At 36.8% G+C, this 12,938-nt stretch overlaps 1 protein-coding gene across 3 annotated transcripts in view; it reads left to right on the plus strand.

Annotated features, from left to right (window-relative positions):
• LOC136026208 (uncharacterized) overlaps positions 1-12,938 on the plus strand; it is a 46,853-nt gene that overhangs the window by 10,346 nt on the left and 23,569 nt on the right. The gene's annotated exons all lie outside the window — the stretch shown is intronic.

The raw sequence follows: 12,938 nt of genomic DNA on the forward strand, positions 1-12,938 counted from the left end.
TTTTATATATTTTTTTCTTTTTAGTTTTTTTGTAGTTTTTTCCTTTTTTTTAGTTTTTTTAAGTTTTTTTTACTTATGTCCTGGTCGTCATTTATACTCCCTGTGTCCCGGTGCTTTGTTGATTGCTAATCGAACATTCCTTTTGTCCCGGTCGCTTTCTCTTTGAGTGTCGTCATTTATTTAGATTGTCAGGTTTACCGACTCTTGAACATGCAACATATAATTGTCCATGGGAAAAACAATCCATATTCAGACCTATACCTCATGATTCTAATGATTGCCCTTGAGCTTTGTTGATGGTGATTGCTAATTGAACATTCCCTGTGTCCCGGTCGTCATTTATATTCCCAATATCCCGGTCGTCATTTGTGTCCCAGTGTTCCAGTCTGTAATTTCTCTTTGAGCGTCCCGTTCGTCTTTGTTTGATGGTGAGCTTTGTTGCCCCTTGAGCTTTGTTGATGGTGATTGCTAATCGAACATTGCCTGTGTCCCCGTCGTCATTTATGTCCCCCCTGTGCCCCCGGCGTCACCGTTGTAGTTGCAGCCCTGCGTCCCGGTCGTCATTTATATTCCCTGTGTCCCGGTCGTTTTCCCGGTATACATTCGTTTTTGAATTGGTATATGATGAAATAAATTTTTAATTTTTTCCCTTTTTTTCCTTTTAGTTCTTTTTTATTGGTTTTGACCTTTTTTTAGGTTTTTTAGCTTTTTTATTTTTTCTTTTTAGTTTTTTTTGAAGTTTTTATCTTTTTAATTTTTTTTATTTTTATTTATATTTTTTTAGTTTTCTTTTTCTCCTTTATTTTTCAGTTTTTTTCCTTTTTTGAGTTTTTTTTTTCTTTTTTAGTTCTTTTAGTTTTTACCTTTTTTAGTTTTTTTTTAGTTTTTTAGATGAAAATTTTTTTAGTTTTTTTCCTTTTTTTCTTTTTAGTTTTTTATTGGTTTTTACCTTTTTTTTAGCTTTTTCAGTTTTTTTTCGTTTTTTCTTTTTACTTTTTTAGTTTTTACCTTTTTTATTTTTTTTTATTTTTAGTAATTTTATTAGTTTTCTTTTTCTCTTCTATTTTTCAGTTTTTTCCTTTTTTTTAAGTTTTTTTTTTAGTTTTTAGTTTAGGTTTTTTTTTTAGTTTTTAGTTTTTTAGTTTTTTTAGTTTTTTTAGTTTTTTAGCTTTTTTATTTTTTTTATTAGTTTTTAGTTTTTTTGTAGTTTTTGCCTTTTTTTAGTTTTTTCAGTTTTTTTTTAGTTTTTAGTTTTTTACCTTTTTTTACGTTTTATACGTCACCTGATCCACAGATCCACAGATCCACAGACAACTTATTTTTATATATATAGACTAGCTGTTGGGGTGGCGCTTCGCACCACCCCAACACCTAGTTGGTGGGTTGCTTTCCTGCCCCCCAAGCCCCCCCGCGCGCGAAAGTTGTTACGCGCCATATTAGTTACGCGCCATTGTAGTTGTGTCCCTGTGTCCCACCTGTGAATATAGATAGATTTATATATGTGTTTCAAACTACGTAAAAATTGCGAATATACAACATTCTTGGCTTTCCCATTGTCTGTGCATATACAAAGCCGTATGTACTAATAATGACGTCATATGCAAACGCTCTTTTTACAAACATGCATACACACAACTCGTTTTTATATAGATAGATAGATAGATAGATACAAAACAAATTAACTGCGTAAAACTTGCGAATATACAACATTCTTCGCTGTCCAATTGTCGCTGCATATAAATAGATTGTCAGGTTTACCGACCCTCGAACATGCAACATACAATTGTCCATGGGAAAAACAATCAGTATTAAGATCTATACCACATTTTTCTAATGATTGACCTTGAGCTTTGTTAATGGTGATTGCAAATGCTAATCGAATTGGGAATTGCAATCTTTTAAATTGAAAAGGCAGATCCGTTGGAATCATGGGAATGCAAGGAATAAGAACAGCCTCACCCTCAAAAGGCCCTGTCAAGATTGTGGCCTCTATTAGGTTTTCCATTGTTTTTTTTTTACGGCAAGTCGCGTGCCATTGCAAAGCTTTGGTGGGTTGATATTTCTTAAAAGTATTATTGGTACGCCTATTTTTAGTTGTAGCACATGTGGTGGAAACCCTGAAAGATCCACGGAATTTAAAAACTCAGATGGATAATTAACCGCTTCATTTGGTTCCAAAACTGTGTCGACTGACTTGTAAAGGACTGCCTGGTCTCGAATCTTGGTCAAAACAATATTGTTGATTTCTTGGACGTCTATAGGTGCGAGAATCGCTCTTTCACTTAGCCATTTATTATTTTTATAATTTTTTAGAATATTCGGAAATACTTTTTCAATCAATTCATTTTTGGACGTCACTAAATTACAGAAATCAGCAGGTAGTTGTATACGTCCTGAAATTGAGTCTACTGGGAGCTTTCCGTTTCCAATTGCCAGCAATTGATCTGAAAATGTTTGACCAGAGTCATCGTTTTGCAATCGGACACGCATATTTGTAGTTAATTTTAATGTTTTAACGTGTGCCCATAAATTAGAATTTTTCAGGCAAGCATTCATTTCGTCTGCAGGAGTTGATCTAGGTATTATAGGTAATGTTTGCCGGAAATCTCCCGCAGGCAATATTAATGTGCTGCCAAAGGGTGCCTCGCAAATCTTTCAAGCATTGATCCAGAGCCTCGAGCGATTTTTTGTGTGCCATTGTGCACTCATCCCAAATAATAAGTTTGCATTGCTGCAATACTTTACCCATCCCAGATGATTTGGAAATATTGCACGTGGGAGTTTCTTTAGAATGCAAATTCAGAGGCAATTTCAAAGCGGAATGAGCAGTTCTTCCACCAGGCAGCAATGTTGCGGCTATTCCGGACGAGGCAATTGCCAACGCTATATCATTTTTTGATCGAATTGATGCCAGAATCAGTTTTATCACAAATGTTTTACCAGTACCTCCTGGCACATCCAAAAAGAAAATTTCTCCAACGTTGTTATCGACACAATGCATTATTGTATCATAAATGTCTTTTTGTTCTGACGTTAACTTGGAAATGTTATTTTGTACCTACGACAATAGATCACTCGTACTGTAACTTTGTTCACGATCCAATTCTACACATGTCGAAACAGCAGCGATACGGTTAGGTGAAGGCATTCCCAAATCCTGAAGAGGTTTGTTTGCCATACGTATGCACAAATCTTCTATAATAACTAGTGTAGTTATAAATTTCTGATGTAAAATCAAAAGTCATATCTGACGTCTCTAACTGTTTTCGATGGAGTATATCTTCGGACATTTTTGACTTATATTTTTCCCATAACTCTGTAGGAGCTGATGGAGAGCAAGTTGTTAAAATGATGCCAAACAATGCACGAATTTGACTTGGGGTTAACGTTTCGCATGCGTCATTGATGCAGTTATCCCAGTGTTGGTCATTCTCCAATAAATTCAGAGCTTGGCATGCACTACGGTAAGTGTCATGTATAGTACCGTTTACAGTTCTCAAATACTCAAAGGATGTCGGACCGGGTACATTCACCAAAAGCAGGCGTAGAAAGAAGTATTCATGTTGATTGGGGTGAACAGTGTAGAGTCTTCCTATCGTGGTATCTTTGAAGATGGTAGGTTGGCCGTCGACTGACTTACCCTGTTTTCAACGTTCAAATACTTTATTTTTAGTATTCCACATGTAATACGAAGGCACTTCAGTATACAGCAGTTTTTTTGCAAAAGAATCATTTTTGCAAAGCGAAAAGAAAGCGGATAACTTTGTATCCCGTGGATTCAGGGCTCTTTGTTGCACGTTGGTTTCCGATAAATAAACACGTTGACCATTCTGTAAATGTACCGCTAAGTGAACAACAGCTGGACTACGTTCATGTATCGGAAATGAAAGAATTTGCCAAACATCTTAACATATGTATTTGATTGCCTTTACGGAGTTATAGTACTCAACGTTTATGTGTGCATTAAATGTTTTTGATAATAATCAGGAATATGGAACAACCCACTGGTTATCTACTTCGATGGTGGTACTGTTACGCTTCTTTATTATTGCTGTTTTACTGCCATCTTCAGTAGATCTTCTATATTGTGGGTAACCATCATTGCCAGTAATTTTGTTGGATACTAAAAGTCGAGGATATTGCTTTGTGCACCTTCCTTTGGCCATGCATGGTGAATTTTCGTTCAGTGCACCGCAAGGTCCATGTATCATAATTTTTACAATAATATCATGTAACCCCTTATCGACATTTTCATCAGGTATTTCAGCGGAAATCACAACATCAATTTCGTTCGAAGTAATTTTTTATGTAGCCAGATTAGTATATGTGCGTGTGGCAAACCTTGTTTTTGCATTCCACTTAGTACATCCAGCATCGCACTGACCCAAACACTTCAAGTTTTACTATGTAGTTTATCAGTGATTTCAACTTTTGCCGGAAGACACGGGCCGTAATGTCATGTCTATGAACCGCCGATTTTTCTTGAAGTAAAAGCTGCAGTATCTCGTCCCAAGATTGATTTAAATCTGGACGACCATAGAGACGAACATACGCAATAGCATCTTGAGCATATTCATGCATATGACGGGGACTGCCAGCATATGATGAAGGTAAAATTGTTAATCTTCCAACGTTTGTGGTATTACCGTCATTTATAACTGCATCTCGCAAATGAATGTATTGTTCAGAGCGGAGCTTGGTCTGATTCAGGCGGATATATAGCAAACGTTCTGATTCAATTTTAGCATACATATCAACGACGAATTGGTGAAACAATTCACGGCATTTTAAAATATAATTTTCTTCGTCCTGCCAAATCATTAGTCTATAGGAATAATAATGCATGTCACTGCATTTCTTATTCATTTCTTTGTTAGTGGCTGGATTCATCAATTTAATATTAAAGTGATAGCCGTCGGCTCCATCCCAAAAAATGATAGGATATTGTAGGGCATCGTAGCATCGATGAGTTTCAGCAATTCTTAACAACTGAGCGTTTCGCTTATGAAGAATAATATCTCGAGGTAAAAACTGATCACCGACCATAACGATTGCCACTTCGTCGATAGTTGGAGCATTGTATCTACGCACATGTTCGCCAGGAGGCGTTTTGTCAGCGGAAATAACAATTTTATGCGTATCAGTAGGCATCAAATCGATGGCTGTTTTGAACAGACGCACTAAATTATTATTTTCGTGGAAAAGATGTTGCAATTGGGAAACGATTGTCCTTTCAACGTTGGGAGAAATTTCACAACGTGCATTCAATTCAGAATTTCTATCACTGATGAAGTACAATTGTAAAAATTTATGATTCTCGCCTGAGAATGGTAGAAGGGACCCTGCTCTATGATATATTTGGCCTTTTACTTTGAAAGTAGACATAAATTGATCTGGATTTTCGATTTGGGCTCCAAACGACGTCATTTGGAAACATGAGTTATATTTTCTGATTTGTGACAAAAAACGCTTAGATTCTGACGTAGTTCCAGTAAGAAAAGTCTTCAATGGCTCTGATGGTGCAGCCAATAGAGGAAGTTTAACTTTTCCTGAGGCGCAACACATTCCCATTGTTTCACCATTGAATTTCAAGGCCTTGCAATAGGGACAAATTTTAGACATAGTCCCGATTTGAACACATCTACTCAAGCTATAATCATCGACTGGGCTGTACCTGAATGCCAGGCGATAACTTTCAGGTTGCTCTGATTCCTCGGCACGCTTTCTTTTCTTACTTTCTCTATCAGCAGCAAGCCTGATTTCTGGCTGTTCTTGTGATTCCTCGGCACGCCTTCTTTTTTCACTTTCTCTTTTAGCAGCAAGTCTGGTTTCATGGTGCTCTGGTAGTTCCTCGGCACGCCTTCTTTTTTCACTTTCTCTTTTAGCTGCAAGTCTGCTTTCGCGTTGCTCTGGTAGTTCCTCGGCACGCTTTTTGTTCTTTCTTTCTCTATCAGCCTCAAGCCTGTTTCCTTGCTGTTCTTTTGATTCCTCGGCACGCTTTCTTTTCTGACTGTCTCTATCAGCAGCAAGTTTTTTGGCATAGACTCTTTGAGCATCTTCCTCGGCTGTTGCCATTGTAAGTTCATCAGTCATTTTAAAGTTAAACATTAATAGATTTCTACGTGAACACGTCTTAAATATCTTTAATGACGTCACCGTCATAACAAAAATGACGACAACTAACTTCATGACGTCAGTCAACACACAAACATGACGTCACCTGACAGACACATCCACAGACAACTTATTTTTATATATATAGATAGATGTTTTTGATAATAATGGGGAATATGGAACAACCCACTGGTTATCTACTTCGATGGTGGTACCGTTACGCTTCTTTATTATTGCTGTTTTACCGCCATCTTCAGTAGATCTTCTTCTATATTGTGGGTAACCATCATTGCCAGTAATTGTGTTGGATACTAAAAGTCGAGGATATTGCTTTGTGGACCTTCCTTTGGCCATGCAAGGTGAATTTTCGTTCAGTGCACTGCAAGGTCCATGTATCATATTTTTTACAATAATATCATGTAACCCCTTATCGACACTTTCATCAGGTATTTCAGCGGAAATCACATCATCAATTTCGTTCGAAGTAATTTTTTTATGTAGCCAGATTAGTATATGTGCGTGTGGCAAACCTCGTTTTTGCCATTCCACTGAGTACATCCAGCGTCTCACTGACCCAAGCACTTCAAGTTTTACTATGTAGTTTATCAGTGATTTCAACTTTTGCCGGAAGACACGGGCCGTAATGTTTTGTCTATGAACCGCCGATTGTCCTTGAAGTAAAAGCTGCAGTATCTCGTCCCAAGATTGATTACATGTAAATGTAATAAATAAATCTGGACGACCATAGAGACGAACATACGCAATAGCATCTTGAGCATATTCATGCATATGACGGGGACTGCCAGCATATGACGAAGGTAAAATTGTTAATCTTCCAACGTTTGTGGTATTACCGTCATTTATAACTGCATCTCGCAAATGAATGTATTGTTCAGAGCGGAGCTTGGTCTGATTCAGGCGGATATATAGCAAACGTTCTGATTCAATTTTAGCATACATATCAACGACGAATTGGTGAAACAATTCACGGCATTTTAAAATATAATTTTCTTCATCCTGCCGAATCATTAGTCTATAGGAATAATAATGCATTGCACTACATTTTTTATTCATTTCTTTGTTAGTGGCGGGATTCATCAATTTAATATTAAAGTGATAGCCGTCGGCTCCATCCCAAAAAATGATAGGATATTGTAGGGCATCGTAGCATCGATGAGTTTCAGCAATTCTTAACAACTGAGCGTTTCGCTTATGAAGAATAATATCTCGAGGTAAAAACTGATCACCGACCATAACGATTGCCACTTCGTCGATAGTTGGAGCATTGTATCTACGCACATGTTGGCCAGGAGGCGTTTTGTCAGCGGAAATAACAGCGGAATAACTAGCAGCAAGTCTGGTTTCATGGTGCTCTGGTAGTTCCTCGACACGCCTTCTTTTTTCACTTTCTCTTTTAGCAGCAAGTCTGCTTTCGCGTTGCTCTGGTAGTTCTTCGGCACGCTTTTTGTTCTTTCTTTCTCTATCAGCCTCAAGCCTGTTTCCTTGCTGTTCTTTTGATTCCTCTTCACGCTTTCTTTTCTGACTGTCTCTATCAGCAGCAAGTTTTTTGGAATAGACTCTTTGAGCATCTTCCTGGGCTGTTGCCATTGTAAGTTCATCAGTCATTTTAAAGTTAAACATTAATAGATTTCTACGTGAACACGTCTTAAATATCTTTAATGACGTCACCGTCATAACAAAAATGACGACAACTAACTTCATGACGTCAGTCAACACACAAACATGACGTCACTTGACAGACACATCCACAGACAACTTATTTATATATATATAGATAGATAGATAGACTAGCTAGTTGGTGGGGGCCCTTCGCCCCCCCCTCAAGCCCGCCGCGTTTTTAAGTCGTTAAGCGCCATATTAGTTACGCGCCATTGTAGTTGTGTCCCTGTGTCCCACCTGTGAATATAGATATATATATATATATATATATATATATATATATATATATATATATATATATATATATATATATACTAGCTGTTGGGGTGGCGCTTCGCGCCACCCCAACACCTAGTTGGTGGGGGCGCTTCGCGCCCCCCCAAGCCCCCCCGCGCGCGTAAGTCGTTACGCGCCATAATAGTTACGCGCCATTGTAGTTGTGTCCCTATGTCCCACCTGTGAATATAGATAGATATATATATATGGTTTTAACTACGTAAAACTTGCGAATATACAACATTCTTTGCTGTCCCATTGTCTTTGCATATAAATAGATTGTCAGGTTTACCGACTCTTGAACATGCAACATATAATGGTCCATGGGAAAACAATCTGTATTCAGATCTATACCTCATGATTCTAATGATTGCCCTTGAGCTTTGTTGATGGTGATTGCTAATCGACCATTCCCTGTCCCGGTGTCCCGGTCGTCATTTACATCCCCCTGTTTCCCCCGGTGTCCCCGTTGTAGTTGTGTCCCTGTGTCGGGTCCCGGTCGTCATTTGTATCCCGGTGTCCCGGTCTGTATATACATTCGTTTTTTAGTTTTGTTTTTCTCCTTTATTTTTTTCCTTTTTTTTTCTTTTTTAGCTTATTTAGATTTTTAGATTTTTTAGTTTTTTTATTAGTTTTTAGTTTTTTTTTCTTTTTAGTTTTTTTGTCCCGGTCGTCATTTATATCCCCCTGTTTCCCCCGGGTCGTCATTTATACTCCCTGTGTCCCGGTGCTTTGTTGATTGCTAATCGAACATTCCTTTTGTCCTGGTCGCTTTCTCTTTGAGTGTCGTCATTTATTTTTTTCTTTTTTAGTTCTTTTAGTTTTTACCTTTTTTAGTTTTTTTTAGTTTTTAGTTTTTTTAGTTTTTTACCTTTTTTTAGTTTTTTTAGTTTTTTTTAGTTTTTTAGCTTTTTTATTTTTTTTATTAGTTTTTAGTTTTTTTGTAGTTTTTGCCTTTTTTTTAGTTTTTTTAGTTTTTTAGCTTTTTTATTAGTTTTTAGTTTTTTTTTGTAGTTTTTGCCTTTTTTTAGTTTTTTTAGTTTTTTAGCTTTTTTATTTTTTTTATTAGTTTTTAGTTTTTTTTGTAGTTTTTGCCTTTTTTTTCTCTTTGAGTGTCGTCATTTATTAGTTTTTTCCTTTTTTTTTTAGTTTTTTATTGGTTTTTACCTTTATTTTAGCTTATTTTTCAGTTTTTTCCTTTTTTTTAGTTTTTTTTATTTTTTATTTTTTTTAGTTTTTTACCTTTTTTTAGTTTTTTTAGTTTTTTAGCTTTTTTACTTTTTTTATTAGTTTTTAGTTTTTTTTGTAGTTTTTGCCTTTTTTTAGTTTTTTCAGTTTTTTTTTTAGTTTTTTATTGGTTTTTACCTTTATAGTTTTTTTAGTTTTTTAGCTTTTTTATTTTTTTTATTAGTTTTTAGTTTTTTTTGTAGTTTTTGCCTTTTTTTAGTTTTTTCAGTTTTGACGTCACCTGATCCAGTTTTTTCAGGTGACGTCACCTGACACATCCATCCATCCATCCACAGACAACTTATTTTTATATATATAGATATATATATATATATATATATATATATATATATATATTTTTAACTACGGAAAACTTGCGAATATACAACATTCTTTGCTATCCCATTGTCTGTGCATATAAATAGATTGTCAGGTTTACCGACTCTTGAACATGCAACGTATAATTGTCCATTGGAAAAACAATCTGTATTCAGATCTATACCTCATTATTCTAATGATTGCCCTTGAGCTTTGTTGATGGTGATTGTTAATCGAACATTCCCTGTGTCCCCGTCGTCATTTATATATCCCCCTGTGCCCCCTGGCGTCCCCGTTGTTGTTGTTTCCCTGTGTCCCGGTCGTCATTTGTGTCCCAGCGTCCCAGTCTGTAATTTCTCTTTGAGTGTCGCGGTTGTCATTTATATCCCCTGTGTCCCGGTCGTCATTTTTGTCCCAGTCATCATTTGTGTTCTGGTTTCCTAGTCTGTAATTTCTCTTTGAGTTTCCTGGTTGTCATTTATATTCGCTGTGTCCCGGTGCTTTGTTGATGGTGATTGGTAATCGAATATTCCTTTTGTCCTGGTCGCTTTCTCTTTACATAAAACATGCGAATATACAACATTCTTCACTGTCCCATTGTCTGTGCATATAAATAGATTGTCAGTTTTACTGACTCTTGAACATGCAACATATAATTGTCCATGGGAAAAACAATCCGTATTCAGATCTATACCTCATTATTCTAATGATGTGTCCCTGTGTCCCGGTCGTCATTTATATTCCCTGTGTCCCGGTCATCATTTGTGTCCTGGTGTCCCAGTTTGTAATTTCTCTTTGAGTGTCCTGGTTGTCATTTATATTCCCTGTGTCCCGGTGTCCCAGTCGTCATTTGTGTCCCAGTTTCCCGGTCTGTAATTTCTATTCGAACAATCCCTGTGTCCCGGTCGTCATTTATGTATCCCGCCTGTGCCCCCGGCGTCCCCGTTGTAGTTGTGTCCCTGTGTCCCGGTCGTCATTTATATTCCCTGTGTCCCGGTCGTGATTTGTGTCCGGGTGTTCCAGTCTGTAATTTCTCTTTGAGGTTCCCGGTCGTCATTTATATTCCCTGTGTCCCGGTCGTCATTTGTGTCCTGGTGTCCCGGTATGTAATTTCATCAGTTGACAAACATGACGTCAGTCGACAAACAACTTCATGACGCATACAGCTCAATCCTTATAATGACGTCAGTCGACAAACATGACGTCAGTCGACACACACACACACAGACAACTTATTTATATATATATATATATATTGTAGTATCACCAGTAATTTCCTCTTTGACACAAACTGTCCATCTTGCTCACAAGATGGAGACCATGTTGAATCTAAACTTCCTGCTTTCATGGAAGAGGTTTTTTTTACATTGCTAAAGTGGTTCTACAAATTCCTTAGACTGATATTAAATGGTTTATTTGCATTTGAAAATTTTCTCAGGAGGCTTGCATGAGTTGTCAACACATTGAGAGGGTCAGATCAGAGATGTAGGCTACTATTGATGTTTCTTTATTGTGCATTATTTTGTAGGGATTGCTTGCGAGGCCAAAACCCAACTAATTTCTTTGGCTTGGTTAGGGGCAGGGACACCAATCCCTGACTGATGGGTCAGAACCCAATAGGCCTTCCCCACAAACAGTTATAGATCTTGGATTGAAGCAGTGTGGTTAACTATAACTATTGACAATAATATAATATGATTTAGATGTGTCTACTTTAGCCCTAGTTCCTCAAGCCAGATTGTTAGCGAAGACGCCCTTTTGGAAATGGTATCTGATGTTTTAAAAATCAAATCTTCAGAGACAATTATAGTTGGTGATTTCAACCTGCCAGAAATTTTATGGATTGATGGATATGGGTCATCAAAAACACAAACTACAGGTTCTCCCTTTGCAACTTGTCTATCAAACAATTATCTATACCAAACTCAAATGAGCATACAAGAATTTGTAGTGATTAGAATCCACCCCTTCTTGACCTATTTATTGTTTCTAGTCCTGAGATATTGATAAGCAATGATTATCTGCCCCCTACTCCCTGGAAAAAGCAACCATGTTACAATTCTCTCTCCAATTAAAATTCACAGCATACAAAATTCTTATAAGTGTTGCTCATTTATTGATTTGATTACAAAGCTGTATGTAGATATTTAGCATGTTTTAACTGGAGCTTTACCAGAAATGATGATCTTGAGACTTTATTAATTAGTGCTGAATTGAGACTTCCTTGCATCAGGATGATTAAACAGCTTAAAATGCTGCCATATCTAACTGCTTTTATTTGTAATCTCATCCAAAGAAAATCCAAAGCATGGAAAAATTATTGCAAAGATAGGAACTCCTCTAACTTTGAAAGATACCAGGTAGCCAGAAATCTTGTTACAAATAACATTAAAAAATAAAAATCAAATTATGGAAATGAACTGGCTCAGCAAGTTAAGGTGAATCCAAAACTCTTTTGAAGGTATGCATCAACTAAAAAACCAGGCAGACACTCGGTTCCAAATTTGTGGTAAAATGGGATGTGATATCTGCACCTGAAAGTAAAGTAGAAGTTTAGAACAAAGAATTTCCTTCAGTATTTCTTGATGGTCAGGATGTCCCACCCTGCACTCTCTTCCTACCCTGTTACTACTGCTATGTCAGATATTGAAGTAAATGAATGCATGGTAAATAAGAAACTTGCTTCAATTAATGTAAATAAATCTAAGGGCTTGACAGTATTCATCCTCGGCTTCTGAAACAAACTAAAGATATCCTAGCTGCCACATTAGCTGTAATCTTCCAAAAATCAATCAAAGCTGCACAACTTCCGGTGGATTGGAAAAAAGCATACTTAACTCATGTTTTCAAAAAGAGAAAAATAAATTCTGCTGCAAATTACAGGTCAATCAATATTACCTCCTCTGGTTGTCAAAGGGACTGAAGGAATAGTTAATGACACTATTATTAAACATCTTGAAAAGATGGCATCCTTCACTATTCTCAACATTGTTTCCAATGTGGTAGATCTGTTGACACAAATTTACTGCAGTCTTACGATCTTATTACAGATCTAATTGACAAGGGAATTCCTGCTGATGTTGCCCTCTTTGACCTAGCCAAATCCTTTGATAGGGTCTGCCACAGGAGACTGATTGTCAAGTTACATGCTGCAGAAATAAACAACTAAGTTGTTTGATAGATTAAGGTATTTCTTGCTGAAAGGACTCAACACGTCAGAATATTCACATCTCATGGAATGCAGATGTTTTTCAATGTGATACAAATGAACTTAATAATTGGGCAAATGCCTGGTTATTGAGCTTCGACACATCTAAATGCCA

The sequence above is a fragment of the Artemia franciscana genome, chromosome 4 (assembly GCF_032884065.1).
Source record: "Artemia franciscana chromosome 4, ASM3288406v1, whole genome shotgun sequence".
NCBI lineage: Eukaryota > Metazoa > Arthropoda > Branchiopoda > Anostraca > Artemiidae > Artemia > Artemia franciscana.